This window comes from Macaca mulatta, chromosome 4 (genome assembly GCF_049350105.2).
Source record: "Macaca mulatta isolate MMU2019108-1 chromosome 4, T2T-MMU8v2.0, whole genome shotgun sequence".
NCBI lineage: Eukaryota > Metazoa > Chordata > Mammalia > Primates > Cercopithecidae > Macaca > Macaca mulatta.
In genome coordinates, this window is record NC_133409.1 from 962,739 (window position 1) to 977,467 (window position 14,729).

Consider the following 14,729-nt stretch of genomic DNA (forward strand, 5'->3'; position numbering starts at 1 on the left):
CCCCGGCGATGGGGCTCCCAGAAGCCAGGGGGGCGGGCCGGGGGTGGCGGCTGGGAGCCCGATCGCGGGGGGTGCCGGCACCCCCGGCGATGGGGCTCCCAGAAGCCAGGGGGGCGGGCCGGGGGTGGCGGCGGGGAGCCCGATCGCCGGGGGTGCCGGCACCCCCGGCGATGGGGCTCCCAGAAGCCAGGGGGGCGGGCCGGGGGTGGCGGCGGGGAGCCCGATCGCCGGGGGTGCCGGCACCCCCGGCGATGGGGCTCCCAGAAGCCAGGGGGGCGGGCCGGGGGTGGCGGCGGGGAGCCCGATCGCCGGGGGTGCCGGCACCCCCGGCGATGGGGCTCCCAGAAGCCAGGGGGGCGGGCCGGGGGTGGCGGCGGGGAGCCCGATCGCCGGGGGTGCCGGCACCCCCGGCGATGGGGCTCCCAGAAGCCAGGGGGGCGGGCCGGGGGTGGCGGCGGGGAGCCCGATCGCCGGGGGTGCCGGCACCCCCGGCGATGGGGCTCCCAGAAGCCAGGGGGGCGGGCCGGGGGTGGCGGCGGGGAGCCCGATCGCCGGGGGTGCCGGCACCCCCGGCGATGGGGCTCCCAGAAGCCAGGGGGGCGGGCCGGGGGTGGCGGCGGGGAGCCCGATCGCCGGGGGTGCCGGCACCCCCGGCGATGGGGCTCCCAGAAGCCAGGGGGGCGGGCCGGGGGTGGCGGCGGGGAGCCCGATCGCCGGGGGTGCCGGCACCCCCGGCGATGGGGCTCCCAGAAGCCAGGGGGGCGGGCCGGGGGTGGCGGCGGGGAGCCCGATCGCCGGGGGTGCCGGCACCCCCGGCGATGGGGCTCCCAGAAGCCAGGGGGGCGGGCCGGGGGTGGCGGCGGGGAGCCCGATCGCCGGGGGTGCCGGCACCCCCGGCGATGGGGCTCCCAGAAGCCAGGGGGGCGGGCCGGGGGTGGCGGCGGGGAGCCCGATCGCGTGGGGTGCCTGACCCACCGGCGATGGGGCTCCCAGAAGCCAGGGGGGCGGGCCGGGGGTGGCGGCTGGGAGCCCGATCGCGGGGGGTGCCTGACCCCCCGGCGATGGGGCTCCCAGAAGCCAGGGGGGCGGGCCGGGGTGGCGGCTGGGAGCCCGATCGTGGGGGGTGCCTGACCCCCCGCGATGGGGCTCCCAGAAGCCAGGGGGGCCGTCCGGGTGTGGCTCCTGGCAACCTGATCTGGATATTTGGAAGAGTATCACAAGGGGTTGTCCAGTGTCTGTGATACTGAGATTAATATCTGTCTCTCGGCCTTGGAATATTGAGAAGGATGAAACAGGGTGAATGTCCACCCTGTGCCACATTGGGAGTAATATCAGCCTGTCCCCTCCATGGATATTAGGAACAATATCCCAGACTGGGTGTACGCCTCCTGCTGTACAGAGTGCAATATCATCCTCTCCCTCCCAGGATAGTAATTACAATATCACTGGGCGGGAGCACACAGCCTGTGAATTATTATCATCCTCTCCAACTCCGTATACTAGGAACTATATCTCAGAAAAACTGTCCCCTCAGTGCCATATTCGGACAAATAGCAAAGGCTTCTTTCGGGAATATTAGGAGCAATATTACCGCGTAGCTATCCATCCATTGCTATAATTGGAGTCATGTGATACTCTACCCCCGTTCATATTAGGATCAGTGTCACGTGGTGAGTGTACACCTGCTGCGATATTAAAACTAAAGTCCTGCTTTCCGACCCTGGTTATTAAGAACAGCATCACAAGTAGGTTTACACTTCCTGTGGCATGAGGAATAATAATATGATTATTAATCATCAATGATCGATTTTAATAATTATCAATGATACTAAAAATTCATAAGATACCATTATTAATTATGGATAATGATTTTGAATACATGATTATGCCTGCTTTCAATTAATTATTAATATTAATGTCATCAAATAATATTATTAGTTCCTAATACTAATCATTATTGTATTCCCAGCATCACTGGGTATTGATTTAAGTCACATTAATCGCTAATATCATCATATAATTATTAATAGTGATATTACTAATAATTATGATTACAAATGGTTAACCTTTTAAACCAGTATTCATTTTTACTCTCTTTATTGTGATCATTAATATCAATAATTATTATTAATATTAATATAATTATTAATATTAATGATTAATAGACTTGCTCCTGATGTAAACCCGGGAGAGGACGATGTTAATTTCTATATCACAACGGTGTACACCCCCCGTGACAGAGTTTCCAAGTTCTGCTTGGGAGAGGAGGATATGACAATCAGTTTCACTGGAAGTAGAAACAACGGTGGGATACTGTTCTGAATATTCAGGGAGGAAGAGGCTGATGTGACTCCTAATACAGAGGGGGTTACTCCCTCTGAGGGTGTGCACACTGGGGGTGTACAATCGTCTGAGAAGGAGTTGAAAATTTTCCGATGGGGAGATGATATTACTCAGAATATGAGAAAGAGGCAGGGGGTCCACAAGGCTCCCAGAAGCCAGGGGGGCGGGCCGGGGGTGGCGGCTGGGAGCCCGATCGCGGGGGGTGCCTGCACCCCCGGCGATGGGGCTCCCAGAAGCCAGGGGGGCGGGCCGGGGGTGGCGGCTGGGAGCCCGATCGCGGGGGGTGCCTGCACCCCCGGCGATGGGGCTCCCAGAAGCCAGGGGGCGGGCCGGGGGTGGCGGCTGGGAGCCCGATCGCGGGGGGTGCCTGCAGCCCCGGCGATGGGGCTCCCAGAAGCCAGGGGGGCGGGCCGGGGGTGGCGGCTGGGAGCCCGATCGCGGGGGGTGCCTGCACCCCCGGCGATGGGGCTCCCAGAAGCCAGGGGGGCGGGCCGGGGGTGGCGGCTGGGAGCCCGATCGCGGGGGGTGCCTGCACCCCCGGCGATGGGGCTCCCAGAAGCCAGGGGGGCGGGCCGGGGGTGGCGGCTGGGAGCCCGATCGCGGGGGGTGCCTGCACCCCCGGCGATGGGGCTCCCAGAAGCCAGGGGGGCGGGCCGGGGGTGGCGGCTGGGAGCCCGATCGCGGGGGGTGCCTGCACCCCCGGCGATGGGGCTCCCAGAAGCCAGGGGGGCGGGCCGGGGGTGGCGGCTGGGAGCCCGATCGCCGGGGGTGCCTGCACCCCCGGCGATGGGGCTCCCAGAAGCCAGGGGGGCGGGCCGGGGGTGGCGGCTGGGAGCCCGATCGCCGGGGGTGCCTGCACCCCCGGCGATGGGGCTCCCAGAAGCCAGGGGGGCGGGCCGGGGGTGGCGGCTGGGAGCCCGATCGCGGGGGGTGCCTGCACCCCCGGCGATGGGGCTCCCAGAAGCCAGGGTGGCGGGCCGGGGGTGGCGGCTGGGAGCCCGATCGCGGGGGGTGCCTGCACCCCCCGCGATGGGGCTCCCAGAAGCCAGGGGGGCGGGCCGGGGGTGGCGGCTGGGAGCCCGATCGCGGGGGGTGCCTGCACCCCCGGCGATGGGGCTCCCAGAAGCCAGGGGGGCGGGCCGGGGGTGGCGGCTGGGAGCCCGATCGCGGGGGGTGCCTGCACCCCCGGCGATGGGGCTCCCAGAAGCCAGGGGGCGGGCCGGGGGTGGCGGCTGGGAGCCCGATCGCGGGGGGTGCCTGCACCCCCGGCGATGGGGCTCCCAGAAGCCAGGGGGGCGGGCCGGGGGTGGCGGCTGGGAGCCCGATCGCGGGGGGTGCCTGCACCCCCGGCGATGGGGCTCCCAGAAGCCAGGGGGGCGGGCCGGGTGTGGCGGCTGGGAGCCCGATCGCGGGGGGTGCCTGCACCCCCGGCGATGGGGCTCCCAGAAGCCAGGGGGGCGGGCCGGGGGTGGCGGCTGGGAGCCCGATCGCGGGGGGTGCCTGCACCCCCGGCGATGGGGCTCCCAGAAGCCAGGGGGGCGGGCCGGGGGTGGCGGCTGGGAGCCCGATCGCGGGGGGTGCCTGCACCCCCGGCGATGGGGCTCCCAGAAGCCAGGGGGGCGGGCCGGGGGTGGCGGCTGGGAGCCCGATCGCGGGGTGTGCCTGCACCCCCGGCGATGGGGCTCCCAGAAGCCAGGGGGGCGGGCCGGGGGTGGCGGCTGGGAGCCCGATCGCGGGGGGTGCCTGACCCCCCGGCGATGGGGCTCCCAGAAGCCAGGGGGGCGGGCCGGGTTGGCGGCTGGGAGCCCGATCGTGGGGGGTGCCTGACCCCCCGCGATGGGGCTCCCAGAAGCCAGGGGGGCCGTCCGGGTGTGGCTCCTGGCAACCTGATCTGGATATTTGGAAGAGTATCACAAGGGGTTGTCCAGTGTCTGTGATACTGAGATTAATATCTGTCTCTCGGCCTTGGAATATTGAGAAGGATGAAACAGGGTGAATGTCCACCCTGTGCCACATTGGGAGTAATATCAGCCTGTCCCCTCCATGGATATTAGGAACAATATCCCAGACTGGGTGTACGCCTCCTGCTGTACAGAGTGCAATATCATCCTCTCCCTCCCAGGATAGTAATTACAATATCACTGGGCGGGAGCACACAGCCTGTGAATTATTATCATCCTCTCCAACTCCGTATACTAGGAACTATATCTCAGAAAAACTGTCCCCTCAGTGCCATATTCGGACAAATAGCAAAGGCTTCTTTCGGGAATATTAGGAGCAATATTACCGCGTAGCTATCCATCCATTGCTATAATTGGAGTCATGTGATACTCTACCCCCGTTCATATTAGGATCAGTGTCACGTGGTGAGTGTACACCTGCTGCGATATTAAAACTAAAGTCCTGCTTTCCGACCCTGGTTATTAAGAACAGCATCACAAGTAGGTTTACACTTCCTGTGGCATGAGGAATAATAATATGATTATTAATCATCAATGATCGATTTTAATAATTATCAATGATACTAAAAATTCATAAGATACCATTATTAATTATGGATAATGATTTTGAATACATGATTATGCCTGCTTTCAATTAATTATTAATATTAATGTCATCAAATAATATTATTAGTTCCTAATACTAATCATTATTGTATTCCCAGCATCACTGGGTATTGATTTAAGTCACATTAATCGCTAATATCATCATATAATTATTAATAGTGATATTACTAATAATTATGATTACAAATGGTTAACCTTTTAAACCAGTATTCATTTTTACTCTCTTTATTGTGATCATTAATATCAATAATTATTATTAATATTAATATAATTATTAATATTAATGATTAATAGACTTGCTCCTGATGTAAACCCGGGAGAGGACGATGTTAATTTCTATATCACAACGGTGTACACCCCCCGTGACAGAGTTTCCAAGTTCTGCTTGGGAGAGGAGGATATGACAATCAGTTTCACTGGAAGTAGAAACAACGGTGGGATACTGTTCTGAATATTCAGGGAGGAAGAGGCTGATGTGACTCCTAATACAGAGGGGGTTACTCCCTCTGAGGGTGTGCACACTGGGGGTGTACAATCGTCTGAGAAGGAGTTGAAAATTTTCCGATGGGGAGATGATATTACTCAGAATATGAGAAAGAGGCAGGGGGTCCACAAGGCTCCCAGAAGCCAGGGGGGCGGGCCGGGGGTGGCGGCTGGGAGCCCGATCGCGGGGGGTGCCGGCACCCCCGGCGATGGGGCTCCCAGAAGCCAGGGGGGCGGGCCGGGGGTGGCGGCGGGGAGCCCGATCGCGGGGGGTGCCGGCACCCCCGGCGATGGGGCTCCCAGAAGCCAGGGGGGCGGGCCGGGGGTGGCGGCGGGGAGCCCGATCGCGGGGGGTGCCGGCACCCCCGGCGATGGGGCTCCCAGAAGCCAGGGGGGCGGGCCGGGGGTGGCGGCGGGGAGCCCGATCGCGGGGGGTGCCGGCACCCCCGGCGATGGGGCTCCCAGAAGCCAGGGGGGCGGGCCGGGGGTGGCGGCGGGGAGCCCGATCGCGGGGGGTGCCGGCACCCCCGGCGATGGGGCTCCCAGAAGCCAGGGGGGCGGGCCGGGGGTGGCGGCGGGGAGCCCGATCGCGGGGGGTGCCGGCACCCCCGGCGATGGGGCTCCCAGAAGCCAGGGGGGCGGGCCGGGGGTGGCGGCGGGGAGCCCGATCGCGGGGGGTGCCGGCACCCCCGGCGATGGGGCTCCCAGAAGCCAGGGGGGCGGGCCGGGGGTGGCGGCGGGGAGCCCGATCGCGGGGGGTGCCGGCACCCCCGGCGATGGGGCTCCCAGAAGCCAGGGGGGCGGGCCGGGGGTGGCGGCGGGGAGCCCGATCGCCGGGGGTGCCGGCACCCCCGGCGATGGGGCTCCCAGAAGCCAGGGGGGCGGGCCGGGGGTGGCGGCGGGGAGCCCGATCGCCGGGGGTGCCGGCACCCCCGGCGATGGGGCTCCCAGAAGCCAGGGGGGCGGGCCGGGGGTGGCGGCGGGGAGCCCGATCGCCGGGGGTGCCGGCACCCCCGGCGATGGGGCTCCCAGAAGCCAGGGGGGCGGGCCGGGGGTGGCGGCGGGGAGCCCGATCGCCGGGGGTGCCGGCACCCCCGGCGATGGGGCTCCCAGAAGCCAGGGGGGCGGGCCGGGGGTGGCGGCGGGGAGCCCGATCGCCGGGGGTGCCGGCACCCCCGGCGATGGGGCTCCCAGAAGCCAGGGGGGCGGGCCGGGGGTGGCGGCGGGGAGCCCGATCGCCGGGGGTGCCGGCACCCCCGGCGATGGGGCTCCCAGAAGCCAGGGGGGCGGGCCGGGGGTGGCGGCGGGGAGCCCGATCGCCGGGGGTGCCGGCACCCCCGGCGATGGGGCTCCCAGAAGCCAGGGGGGCGGGCCGGGGGTGGCGGCGGGGAGCCCGATCGCCGGGGGTGCCGGCACCCCCGGCGATGGGGCTCCCAGAAGCCAGGGGGGCGGGCCGGGGGTGGCGGCGGGGAGCCCGATCGCCGGGGGTGCCGGCACCCCCGGCGATGGGGCTCCCAGAAGCCAGGGGGGGCGGGCCGGGGGTGGCGGCGGGGAGCCCGATCGCCGGGGGTGCCGGCACCCCCGGCGATGGGGCTCCCAGAAGCCAGGGGGGCGGGCCGGGGGTGGCGGCGGGGAGCCCGATCGCCGGGGGTGCCGGCACCCCCGGCGATGGGGCTCCCAGAAGCCAGGGGGGCGGGCCGGGGGTGGCGGCGGGGAGCCCGATCGCCGGGGGTGCCGGCACCCCCGGCGATGGGGCTCCCAGAAGCCAGGGGGGCGGGCCGGGGGTGGCGGCGGGGAGCCCGATCGCCGGGGGTGCCGGCACCCCCGGCGATGGGGCTCCCAGAAGCCAGGGGGGCGGGCCGGGGGTGGCGGCGGGGAGCCCGATCGCCGGGGGTGCCGGCACCCCCGGCGATGGGGCTCCCAGAAGCCAGGGGGGCGGGCCGGGGGTGGCGGCGGGGAGCCCGATCGCCGGGGGTGCCGGCACCCCCGGCGATGGGGCTCCCAGAAGCCAGGGGGGCGGGCCGGGGGTGGCGGCGGGGAGCCCGATCGCCGGGGGTGCCGGCACCCCCGGCGATGGGGCTCCCAGAAGCCAGGGGGGCGGGCCGGGGGTGGCGGCGGGGAGCCCGATCGCCGGGGGTGCCGGCACCCCCGGCGATGGGGCTCCCAGAAGCCAGGGGGGCGGGCCGGGGGTGGCGGCGGGGAGCCCGATCGCCGGGGGTGCCGGCACCCCCGGCGATGGGGCTCCCAGAAGCCAGGGGGGCGGGCCGGGGGTGGCGGCGGGGAGCCCGATCGCCGGGGGTGCCGGCACCCCCGGCGATGGGGCTCCCAGAAGCCAGGGGGGCGGGCCGGGGGTGGCGGCGGGGAGCCCGATCGCCGGGGGTGCCGGCACCCCCGGCGATGGGGCTCCCAGAAGCCAGGGGGGCGGGCCGGGGGTGGCGGCGGGGAGCCCGATCGCGTGGGGTGCCTGACCCACCGGCGATGGGGCTCCCAGAAGCCAGGGGGGCGGGCCGGGGGTGGCGGCTGGGAGCCCGATCGCGGGGGGTGCCTGACCCCCCGGCGATGGGGCTCCCAGAAGCCAGGGGGGCGGGCCGGGGTGGCGGCTGGGAGCCCGATCGTGGGGGGTGCCTGACCCCCCGCGATGGGGCTCCCAGAAGCCAGGGGGGCCGTCCGGGTGTGGCTCCTGGCAACCTGATCTGGATATTTGGAAGAGTATCACAAGGGGTTGTCCAGTGTCTGTGATACTGAGATTAATATCTGTCTCTCGGCCTTGGAATATTGAGAAGGATGAAACAGGGTGAATGTCCACCCTGTGCCACATTGGGAGTAATATCAGCCTGTCCCCTCCATGGATATTAGGAACAATATCCCAGACTGGGTGTACGCCTCCTGCTGTACAGAGTGCAATATCATCCTCTCCCTCCCAGGATAGTAATTACAATATCACTGGGCGGGAGCACACAGCCTGTGAATTATTATCATCCTCTCCAACTCCGTATACTAGGAACTATATCTCAGAAAAACTGTCCCCTCAGTGCCATATTCGGACAAATAGCAAAGGCTTCTTTCGGGAATATTAGGAGCAATATTACCGCGTAGCTATCCATCCATTGCTATAATTGGAGTCATGTGATACTCTACCCCCGTTCATATTAGGATCAGTGTCACGTGGTGAGTGTACACCTGCTGCGATATTAAAACTAAAGTCCTGCTTTCCGACCCTGGTTATTAAGAACAGCATCACAAGTAGGTTTACACTTCCTGTGGCATGAGGAATAATAATATGATTATTAATCATCAATGATCGATTTTAATAATTATCAATGATACTAAAAATTCATAAGATACCATTATTAATTATGGATAATGATTTTGAATACATGATTATGCCTGCTTTCAATTAATTATTAATATTAATGTCATCAAATAATATTATTAGTTCCTAATACTAATCATTATTGTATTCCCAGCATCACTGGGTATTGATTTAAGTCACATTAATCGCTAATATCATCATATAATTATTAATAGTGATATTACTAATAATTATGATTACAAATGGTTAACCTTTTAAACCAGTATTCATTTTTACTCTCTTTATTGTGATCATTAATATCAATAATTATTATTAATATTAATATAATTATTAATATTAATGATTAATAGACTTGCTCCTGATGTAAACCCGGGAGAGGACGATGTTAATTTCTATATCACAACGGTGTACACCCCCCGTGACAGAGTTTCCAAGTTCTGCTTGGGAGAGGAGGATATGACAATCAGTTTCACTGGAAGTAGAAACAACGGTGGGATACTGTTCTGAATATTCAGGGAGGAAGAGGCTGATGTGACTCCTAATACAGAGGGGGTTACTCCCTCTGAGGGTGTGCACACTGGGGGTGTACAATCGTCTGAGAAGGAGTTGAAAATTTTCCGATGGGGAGATGATATTACTCAGAATATGAGAAAGAGGCAGGGGGTCCACAAGGCTCCCAGAAGCCAGGGGGGCGGGCCGGGGGTGGCGGCTGGGAGCCCGATCGCGGGGGGTGCCTGCACCCCCGGCGATGGGGCTCCCAGAAGCCAGGGGGGCGGGCCGGGGGTGGCGGCTGGGAGCCCGATCGCGGGGGGTGCCTGCACCCCCGGCGATGGGGCTCCCAGAAGCCAGGGGGGCGGGCCGGGGGTGGCGGCTGGGAGCCCGATCGCGGGGGGTGCCTGCAGCCCCGGCGATGGGGCTCCCAGAAGCCAGGGGGGCGGGCCGGGGGTGGCGGCTGGGAGCCCGATCGCGGGGGGTGCCTGCACCCCCGGCGATGGGGCTCCCAGAAGCCAGGGGGGCGGGCCGGGGGTGGCGGCTGGGAGCCCGATCGCGGGGGGTGCCTGCACCCCCGGCGATGGGGCTCCCAGAAGCCAGGGGGGCGGGCCGGGGGTGGCGGCTGGGAGCCCGATCGCGGGGGGTGCCTGCACCCCCGGCGATGGGGCTCCCAGAAGCCAGGGGGGCGGGCCGGGGGTGGCGGCTGGGAGCCCGATCGCGGGGGGTGCCTGCACCCCCGGCGATGGGGCTCCCAGAAGCCAGGGGGGCGGGCCGGGGGTGGCGGCTGGGAGCCCGATCGCCGGGGGTGCCTGCACCCCCGGCGATGGGGCTCCCAGAAGCCAGGGGGGCGGGCCGGGGGTGGCGGCTGGGAGCCCGATCGCCGGGGGTGCCTGCACCCCCGGCGATGGGGCTCCCAGAAGCCAGGGGGGCGGGCCGGGGGTGGCGGCTGGGAGCCCGATCGCGGGGGGTGCCTGCACCCCCGGCGATGGGGCTCCCAGAAGCCAGGGTGGCGGGCCGGGGGTGGCGGCTGGGAGCCCGATCGCGGGGGGTGCCTGCACCCCCCGCGATGGGGCTCCCAGAAGCCAGGGGGGCGGGCCGGGGGTGGCGGCTGGGAGCCCGATCGCGGGGGGTGCCTGCACCCCCGGCGATGGGGCTCCCAGAAGCCAGGGGGGCGGGCCGGGGGTGGCGGCTGGGAGCCCGATCGCGGGGGGTGCCTGCACCCCCGGCGATGGGGCTCCCAGAAGCCAGGGGGGCGGGCCGGGGGTGGCGGCTGGGAGCCCGATCGCGGGGGGTGCCTGCACCCCCGGCGATGGGGCTCCCAGAAGCCAGGGGGGCGGGCCGGGGGTGGCGGCTGGGAGCCCGATCGCGGGGGGTGCCTGCACCCCCGGCGATGGGGCTCCCAGAAGCCAGGGGGGCGGGCCGGGTGTGGCGGCTGGGAGCCCGATCGCGGGGGGTGCCTGCACCCCCGGCGATGGGGCTCCCAGAAGCCAGGGGGGCGGGCCGGGGGTGGCGGCTGGGAGCCCGATCGCGGGGGGTGCCTGCACCCCCGGCGATGGGGCTCCCAGAAGCCAGGGGGGCGGGCCGGGGGTGGCGGCTGGGAGCCCGATCGCGGGGGGTGCCTGCACCCCCGGCGATGGGGCTCCCAGAAGCCAGGGGGGCGGGCCGGGGGTGGCGGCTGGGAGCCCGATCGCGGGGTGTGCCTGCACCCCCGGCGATGGGGCTCCCAGAAGCCAGGGGGGCGGGCCGGGGGTGGCGGCTGGGAGCCCGATCGCGGGGGGTGCCTGACCCCCCGGCGATGGGGCTCCCAGAAGCCAGGGGGGCGGGCCGGGTTGGCGGCTGGGAGCCCGATCGTGGGGGGTGCCTGACCCCCCGCGATGGGGCTCCCAGAAGCCAGGGGGGCCGTCCGGGTGTGGCTCCTGGCAACCTGATCTGGATATTTGGAAGAGTATCACAAGGGGTTGTCCAGTGTCTGTGATACTGAGATTAATATCTGTCTCTCGGCCTTGGAATATTGAGAAGGATGAAACAGGGTGAATGTCCACCCTGTGCCACATTGGGAGTAATATCAGCCTGTCCCCTCCATGGATATTAGGAACAATATCCCAGACTGGGTGTACGCCTCCTGCTGTACAGAGTGCAATATCATCCTCTCCCTCCCAGGATAGTAATTACAATATCACTGGGCGGGAGCACACAGCCTGTGAATTATTATCATCCTCTCCAACTCCGTATACTAGGAACTATATCTCAGAAAAACTGTCCCCTCAGTGCCATATTCGGACAAATAGCAAAGGCTTCTTTCGGGAATATTAGGAGCAATATTACCGCGTAGCTATCCATCCATTGCTATAATTGGAGTCATGTGATACTCTACCCCCGTTCATATTAGGATCAGTGTCACGTGGTGAGTGTACACCTGCTGCGATATTAAAACTAAAGTCCTGCTTTCCGACCCTGGTTATTAAGAACAGCATCACAAGTAGGTTTACACTTCCTGTGGCATGAGGAATAATAATATGATTATTAATCATCAATGATCGATTTTAATAATTATCAATGATACTAAAAATTCATAAGATACCATTATTAATTATGGATAATGATTTTGAATACATGATTATGCCTGCTTTCAATTAATTATTAATATTAATGTCATCAAATAATATTATTAGTTCCTAATACTAATCATTATTGTATTCCCAGCATCACTGGGTATTGATTTAAGTCACATTAATCGCTAATATCATCATATAATTATTAATAGTGATATTACTAATAATTATGATTACAAATGGTTAACCTTTTAAACCAGTATTCATTTTTACTCTCTTTATTGTGATCATTAATATCAATAATTATTATTAATATTAATATAATTATTAATATTAATGATTAATAGACTTGCTCCTGATGTAAACCCGGGAGAGGACGATGTTAATTTCTATATCACAACGGTGTACACCCCCCGTGACAGAGTTTCCAAGTTCTGCTTGGGAGAGGAGGATATGACAATCAGTTTCACTGGAAGTAGAAACAACGGTGGGATACTGTTCTGAATATTCAGGGAGGAAGAGGCTGATGTGACTCCTAATACAGAGGGGGTTACTCCCTCTGAGGGTGTGCACACTGGGGGTGTACAATCGTCTGAGAAGGAGTTGAAAATTTTCCGATGGGGAGATGATATTACTCAGAATATGAGAAAGAGGCAGGGGGTCCACAAGGCTCCCAGAAGCCAGGGGGGCGGGCCGGGGGTGGCGGCTGGGAGCCCGATCGCGGGGGGTGCCGGCACCCCCGGCGATGGGGCTCCCAGAAGCCAGGGGGGCGGGCCGGGGGTGGCGGCGGGGAGCCCGATCGCGGGGGGTGCCGGCACCCCCGGCGATGGGGCTCCCAGAAGCCAGGGGGGCGGGCCGGGGGTGGCGGCGGGGAGCCCGATCGCGGGGGGTGCCGGCACCCCCGGCGATGGGGCTCCCAGAAGCCAGGGGGGCGGGCCGGGGGTGGCGGCGGGGAGCCCGATCGCGGGGGGTGCCGGCACCCCCGGCGATGGGGCTCCCAGAAGCCAGGGGGGCGGGCCGGGGGTGGCGGCGGGGAGCCCGATCGCGGGGGGTGCCGGCACCCCCGGCGATGGGGCTCCCAGAAGCCAGGGGGGCGGGCCGGGGGTGGCGGCGGGGAGCCCGATCGCGGGGGGTGCCGGCACCCCCGGCGATGGGGCTCCCAGAAGCCAGGGGGGCGGGCCGGGGGTGGCGGCGGGGAGCCCGATCGCGGGGGGTGCCGGCACCCCCGGCGATGGGGCTCCCAGAAGCCAGGGGGGCGGGCCGGGGGTGGCGGCGGGGAGCCCGATCGCGGGGGGTGCCGGCACCCCCGGCGATGGGGCTCCCAGAAGCCAGGGGGGCGGGCCGGGGGTGGCGGCGGGGAGCCCGATCGCCGGGGGTGCCGGCACCCCCGGCGATGGGGCTCCCAGAAGCCAGGGGGGCGGGCCGGGGGTGGCGGCGGGGAGCCCGATCGCCGGGGGTGCCGGCACCCCCGGCGATGGGGCTCCCAGAAGCCAGGGGGGCGGGCCGGGGGTGGCGGCGGGGAGCCCGATCGCCGGGGGTGCCGGCACCCCCGGCGATGGGGCTCCCAGAAGCCAGGGGGGCGGGCCGGGGGTGGCGGCGGGGAGCCCGATCGCCGGGGGTGCCGGCACCCCCGGCGATGGGGCTCCCAGAAGCCAGGGGGGCGGGCCGGGGGTGGCGGCGGGGAGCCCGATCGCCGGGGGTGCCGGCACCCCCGGCGATGGGGCTCCCAGAAGCCAGGGGGGCGGGCCGGGGGTGGCGGCGGGGAGCCCGATCGCCGGGGGTGCCGGCACCCCCGGCGATGGGGCTCCCAGAAGCCAGGGGGGCGGGCCGGGGGTGGCGGCGGGGAGCCCGATCGCCGGGGGTGCCGGCACCCCCGGCGATGGGGCTCCCAGAAGCCAGGGGGGCGGGCCGGGGGTGGCGGCGGGGAGCCCGATCGCCGGGGGTGCCGGCACCCCCGGCGATGGGGCTCCCAGAAGCCAGGGGGGCGGGCCGGGGGTGGCGGCGGGGAGCCCGATCGCCGGGGGTGCCGGCACCCCCGGCGATGGGGCTCCCAGAAGCCAGGGGGGGCGGGCCGGGGGTGGCGGCGGGGAGCCCGATCGCCGGGGGTGCCGGCACCCCCGGCGATGGGGCTCCCAGAAGCCAGGGGGGCGGGCCGGGGGTGGCGGCGGGGAGCCCGATCGCCGGGGGTGCCGGCACCCCCGGCGATGGGGCTCCCAGAAGCCAGGGGGGCGGGCCGGGGGTGGCGGCGGGGAGCCCGATCGCCGGGGGTGCCGGCACCCCCGGCGATGGGGCTCCCAGAAGCCAGGGGGGCGGGCCGGGGGTGGCGGCGGGGAGCCCGATCGCCGGGGGTGCCGGCACCCCCGGCGATGGGGCTCCCAGAAGCCAGGGGGGCGGGCCGGGGGTGGCGGCGGGGAGCCCGATCGCCGGGGGTGCCGGCACCCCCGGCGATGGGGCTCCCAGAAGCCAGGGGGGCGGGCCGGGGGTGGCGGCGGGGAGCCCGATCGCCGGGGGTGCCGGCACCCCCGGCGATGGGGCTCCCAGAAGCCAGGGGGGCGGGCCGGGGGTGGCGGCGGGGAGCCCGATCGCCGGGGGTGCCGGCACCCCCGGCGATGGGGCTCCCAGAAGCCAGGGGGGCGGGCCGGGGGTGGCGGCGGGGAGCCCGATCGCCGGGGGTGCCGGCACCCCCGGCGATGGGGCTCCCAGAAGCCAGGGGGGCGGGCCGGGGGTGGCGGCGGGGAGCCCGATCGCCGGGGGTGCCTGCACCCCCGGCGATGGGGCTCCCAGAAGCCAGGGGGGCGGGCCGGGGGTGGCGGCGGGGAGCCCGATCGCGTGGGGTGCCTGACCCCCCGGCGATGGGGCTCCCAGAAGCCAGGGGGGCGGGCCGGGGGTGGCGGCGGGGAGCCCGATCGCGGGGGGTGCCTGACCCCCCGGCGATGGGGCTCCCAGAAGCCAGGGGGGCGGGCCGGGGTGGCGGCTGGG